Raw genomic sequence first — 6312 nt, 5'->3', positions numbered from 1 at the left:
AGACATATAAAAATTTTAATTTATTTAAGTCACAAAATTGGATGATAGTTTATAGTAAGTATTCAAGGGCAGACACCAATTTAACATTGGAACTGTTAGTCACAATCGTCGTTTCAGTGATTTTCGTAAAAGAGATCAAATGTAGCAAAGGTGGCTTGGGGACCTTCGAGGTTAATCTAACCAGATTCACATGTAGACCAAGCTATGGCCAGTACAAACACCTGCCACTTTTAATTATCCAATGTAAGTGGATGTACTGCTGCCTCCCTTGAGTCTCCCCAAGTGTTCCATGAAAGGATTTTTTAAGCAGGTAAATATGCATACTAATCCAGCTTTTTCCCCTAGGATAAATTTTCCTACAAGTAGAATTGCTGAGTCAGAGGACTTGCATTTTTAAGGCTTTATATACATTTTTTTTGGATGCTATTGTCAAATTGTCCTCCAGAATAGTTGACCAAATCACCACTTCTCCTGATAATCCCCAAGGGCTGTCTTTCTTGGTTACTGATCTGCCATTACCAGTTTTCTTCCTTCTTGCTTTCCCACCAGGCAGTTTCTCAGTACTGCAGCAAATACTGCAGGGTCTTGAGGATTGTGTCAGGGGCCTTCTGAACGTGCTACAAATGTGCTTGACTGACAAGTGAAGAATCAAGACCATCCGATGCCAGAATAGATAAATTCATTTACAAGTAAACTATTATTACAGTCCTTGGACTTTATACGAATTGATTTGAATGGCCTGGACTCCAAAGTGAAATCTTCATCTTGCAAAATCTGTCCTTGGTATCTTTGAAAGCTCAAAGAGAGATTTGGTTTAATCTTCTGTATTAGTTTCCTACTGCTGCTGTAACAATTTACCTCAAACGTAGTGGCTTAAAATAACACACATTTATTATCTTAAAGTTCTGGAGGTCAGAAGTCTGAAAGGGATCTCAGTGGACTAAAACCAATGTATCAGCAAGACTGCATTTCTTCTGGAGCCTCTAGAGGAGGCTTTTTCCAGCTGCTAGAGCTGCCTGCATTGCGTGGCTCACAACCCTCTTCCTTCCATCTCAAAAACAGCAATTGCACCACTCCAGCCTCTGCTTCAGGAGTCGTATCTTCTCTAACGCTCCTGCCTGCCTCTTTCTCTTGAAAAGACCCTTGTGATGACACTGGGCCCACCTGGGTAATCCAGGATACTCACTCCCATTGCAAGATCTTGAACCTAATTACACCTGTAAAATCCCTTTTGCCATGTAAAGTAACATATTTCCCAGGTTCTGGGAATTAGGATGTGGACATATTGAGGGGGGGCATTATTCTGAATACCACACCTTCCTTAGCATGAGCTGGACCTGGTATCTCATCTCCAGATATTCGAACAATACATTCCCTGTAATTTTAATACTTCGTAATTTGTGAAACCCTACTCTGTGTCAAGCACAGGCACTATGCCAGGTTTGCAGAAAAGAATCCGTGATTAGAGAGGTTAAGTAATTTACCCAAAGTCATGGAGCTGGTCAATGGCAGAGCTGAGTTTCAAACTCAGGTCTGTTGGACTTCAAAGCCCCTGCTCATCATATGTTGCCTCTGCAGCTCATTTCCCATACCCTGCTTGGCTTGCTCTCTTTGGAGAGCCTACTTGTCTAAAGCTTTTCATTTAGTTTGACATTAAATAATACAACCTAGCTAGGTAAAACCTTTTATTAAGCCCCTAGAAATCTCATATTTGACTCATTCAGTAGGTACCAATGGAGGATGTCATCTTGAAACACTCATTCAAGTTGTCTTCACATCCTCTAATAAATCTTCCAAACAGTAGCATCAGATGGGCTCTTCCTCCATCATACAAGCAGAAGTAGACTCAGCAGGTTATCTTCTCTGTGAGTGAAATGTAAATCTCTGAATAATATCAGGTAGTGCTGGTGAAAACTGATCTTTCCAAAGCCCCCAAGTATATCAGATATCTTATTCTTGAAAAAAGAGAGCCTAACACTTTAGGGGTATAAGTTCATGTCTTAATAAAGTTTCTCATTGTCTCTGCTTCACTCCACAAGGTTCTCAGCCTTGGTTGTGCATTAGAATCACCTGGCGGTGGCGGGCCTTTCAAACCCCCTGAGACTACATTCCCACTCGCTAGATATTCTGGCCTAATTGGCCTTGGGAACAGTATCAGAACTTCTAAAATTACAAAACCAAAAAAAAGAGTTGAGAACCCCTATGGTGAAGGAGATATGGTGAGAGACTTTACTAAGGCATGGGTCTTGACCCCAAAGCTATTAGGCTCTCTTTTTTCCAAGAATCTCTATTTTGTTTACATTGAAAGAAATAAGCCCTATTAGTGTATGCGTCCCACGAAGCTGGCTATGTGAAAACCATTATGTCTAAAAGCAATCATTTAAACCTAGTCTACTTACGTGCCGGATGAGAGGCTGTGTTGAATGACTGATTCACTAATGGTGCTTGAGAATAACTACATACAGTCAGTGTGCTTCCACAGAAGCCCATCTTTGCTACAAGAAGAAATTCTCTTGAGTAAGCAACTAAGCAAGCATGGAATAAGCACTTTCAAAGAAAAATAATCCTTTATTTCTGCAAAATAGTCTGGATAACCTCACCACACCATTCAACCATAAGAACTTAATAGGAGCAAAACCATTAGCATTAAACCATGGCAGTCCCTAGCACATATAACACCACCATTGCTCAAAACATTTTTGGAGTAATTCTTTTGAAATTTTCATCGTGGCAGCTTTATAAGGCCACTTATGAAAAGCAATTATATTGGAATTTTTGGATCCAAAGACGTATCATTCACCTATCAAACTATCAATCAATAACCCTCAATGATGACTGTGCCCTCTGATGATATCCCATAAGAACAGAGGGGTGGTTTACTCTGGCAAAAAATTCCTGAAGGGCTAGGGATCTTAAGTGAGGAAGGTGACCCAAAGCTAGGCTCTGAAGTCAATGTTTTTTAACACCTTTATTGGAGTATAATTGCTTTACAATGTTGTGCTAGTTTCTGCTGTATAACAAAGTGAATCAGCTATACGTATACATATATCCCCAAATCTCCTCCCTCTTGTGTCTCCCTCCCACCCTCCCTATCCCACGCCTCTAGGTGGTCACAAAGCACCGAGTTGATCTCCCTGTGCTATGCAGCTGCTTCCCACTAGCTATCTATTTTACATTTGGTAGTGTATATATGTCCATGCCACTCTCTCACTTCGTTCCAGCTTGCCCTTCCCCCTCCCCACGTCCTCAAGTCCATTCTCTACATTTGTGTCTTTATTCCTGTCCTACCCTGAAGTCAATTCTTGTAGAGCATGTGTCCTCAAACTTTAACGTGCATAAGAATCACCTGGAGAACTTGTTAAACTACAGTTTGCTGGGCCCCATTCCCAGAGACTCTAATTCAGTAGGCCTGGGTAGGGCGAGTCAATTTGATGTTCCATCAGCTCACAGGTATTGCCTGAGGCCCACATTTTAAGTAACACTGTTGTAGGGTGAAACTGTGAAGATAAAAATACTCATGTGAGGGACTTTCCTGGTGGCACAGTGGCTAAGAATCCGCCTGCCAATACCGGGGATACGGGTTCGAGCCCCGGTTCGGAAAGATCCCACATGCCGCGGAGCAACTAAGCCTGTGCGCCACAACTACTCAGCCTGTGCTCTAGAGCCCACAAGCCACAGCTACTGAGCCCGTGTGCCACAACTACTGAAGCCCACATGCCTAGAGCCCATGCTCCAAAACAAGATAAGCCACCACAGTGAGAAGCCCGTGCACCACAATGCAGCCAAAAATAAGTTAATTTTTAAAAATCATTAAAAAAATACTCATGCGAACATGTAAGTTCTATTATCCTGTTTTAAAAGGATAGAAATTATCGAAAAGACTCAGGAACCAACTTGGAGAGACTCCTGCCAACCAAAGATGAAAAGGGAAGCATCCAAAGGGTAAGAACTGCAATGGATTGAAATCCACCAAGTACATTTAAATCCATGAGTTCCTAATACTACCAAAAAAAAAAAAAAGTCCCAAACAAACCCAAAACCTCAGTTGTCTGCATTGGAAAATTCAAGGGAACAAATGCATTATTTTGAAAACTGGGAACTGGAGGGAAAGAATTAAGCATATATGTTACTTTTCCTCTACAAACTGTACCTCTGGGTGACCAAATAATAAGGAAGGAGAAGTGTATCATTGGAGAATGAGTAATGAAGAAGGTAATGAAAAAAGCAATGAATGAGACTAGCCATATATTATAATGCCAAGTGAATGACTGGATCTAGACATTGAGCATCAACAGCTGCTAACATGACAAAAACACAATCCCAATTGTTATGTGCTCCTGATAGAGGTACATGCACCACCTATGAAGTAGTTTGCCAAGTAAATAGAACCTGGCTGTGACCACACCTCTTGATCCAAGACCAATTTACGGGAAATACAGAAAGAATAAAGGAGTATGCTAACGGCACAGGGATGCAATCAACAAAATCCAGATTGTGGGGCGCTCTATAGGACAAACCCAGTTTGTACAATCAAAAAATGAAAGAGGCAGTGCGCTGGGCACTCCCGCGGCTCCGTCTCCTGCTACAGCGGTGTGTGGACAGAACAGACCCAGGGGCGCCCCTCGCTCCCACCTCCGACCACCCCCAACCTGTGTTCCACTCGCAACCTTTGGAACCAGCCGCTCAGCTGTCCTCGGCCACTGGGACCGCCAACACCATATTTTGAGCTTAACTTCGTATTACCTATCCACCACGAGCTCCCAGATTCGTCAGAATGATTCCGCCGAGGTGGAGGCCGCCGTCAACCGCCTGGTCAACAGGCATCTGCCGGCCTCCCGCACCTACCTCTGTCTGGGCTCCTATTTCCACCGCCACGACGCGACTCTGGAGGGCCTGAGCCACTTTTTCCGCGAAGTGCCCGAGGGGAAGCGTGAGGACGCCCAGCATCTCTTGAAAATGCAAAAGCAGCGCGGCAGCTGCGCCCTCTTCCAGGACGTGCAGAAGCATCTCAGGATGAGTGGGGTGAAACCCAGGACGCTGTGGAAGCTGTCGTGCTCGCGGAGAACCTGAACCAGGCCCTTGTAGACCTGCACGCCCTGGGCTCTGCGCGCGCAGACCCCCGCCTCTGTGACTTCCCGGAGAGCCGCCTCCTAGATGAGCAGGTGAAACTCATCCAGAAGGTGGGAACTCGTCCCACCTGACCAACCTCCGCAGGCCGGCTGGTCCCCGGTGGGGGGTGGGGGGGGCTGGGCGAGGCCCTCGTCGAAAGTCTCGCCCTCCAGCACGAGTAGGAGCGTCCGGAGCCCAGCGGCCTTTGAGGAGCCCCTCTGGCGTCAGGGCTTCTGCCTGAAGCCCCGCTCTGCAGCCACTAGGCAGCTTTTAACCACCCTGGAGCCCTCTCCCAAGCCTTGGACCAAATGGAAACAATAAAGCTTTTTGCAGAAAAAAAAAAAAATTGAAAGAAACCATATCTAGAAGACATAGAAATCAATTGCAATATATAGACTATATTATTAGGATCCTAATTCAAAGCACTGTAAAAAAAATTACAAGGTTTATGAAACAACTAGAAATTTGAACAGTTTCTGGATGCTATAAAAGAATCATTATTAATTTGTTTAGGTATGAAAATGATATTGTGTTCATGTTTTAAAAAGCTTTATTTTAGAAATATACACTAAAGTATTTGCAGATGAAATATATCATGTGGGTGTGAGGAGTGGATAGGACTCTAGATGAGTAGTTCTCAACTGGGTGCAATTTTGCCCCCCAAGGTACATTTAGGATGTCTGGAGACATTTTTGGTTGTCGCATCGTGCGGGGTGGTGCTCCAGGCGTGTAGTGGGTGGAGGCCATGGATGCTGTTAAACATCCTACAATGCACAGGAACAGCCCTCCACTGTGAGGGAATAGCTCTGCCCCGGCACCCTGATGACCTTGAACCTCTCCATGTAGTTCACACCGGCAAAGACTTGAACTGCAGCTCATCTGAGTGTTGGCAGAATGCCCTGTGATCTTCCTGGAACATGAGAGATGGGAGGCCTGTTAGGAGCCGCTCTGAGCCCATCTCCCACTCCCTCCCTACGTCCTCTGAGAGGCTGTCATGAGAGTTTCTAATGCCTTCTCGGTTCTATTGACTATGGAGCTTCCTACCCTGCCCTCCTCACTGTAGAGCTGAAGAGTAGAAAACCAGTTAGTTGCCATTTACAATGGGCTCCTCATCAATGGGAGTTGAGGTCATCTGGCCTCTTTTGTGTCCATGTTGTCCTTTTCGATATGTGCGACAAGGACTACAGGAAGCTGGCTACATTT

The 6312-nt window shown here is 44.6% G+C and overlaps 1 pseudogene; it reads left to right on the top strand.

Annotated features, from left to right (window-relative positions):
- The first annotated feature begins 2202 nt into the window (after window positions 1–2202).
- LOC101336767 (ferritin light chain pseudogene) lies at window positions 2203–5350 on the top strand (annotated as a pseudogene).
- The last annotated feature ends 962 nt before the right edge of the window (window positions 5351–6312 follow it).

The sequence above is a fragment of the Tursiops truncatus genome, chromosome X (genome assembly GCF_011762595.2).
Source record: "Tursiops truncatus isolate mTurTru1 chromosome X, mTurTru1.mat.Y, whole genome shotgun sequence".
In the NCBI taxonomy this organism is placed as follows: domain Eukaryota; kingdom Metazoa; phylum Chordata; class Mammalia; order Artiodactyla; family Delphinidae; genus Tursiops; species Tursiops truncatus.
This window is presented reverse-complemented; position numbering and strand designations above follow the sequence as displayed.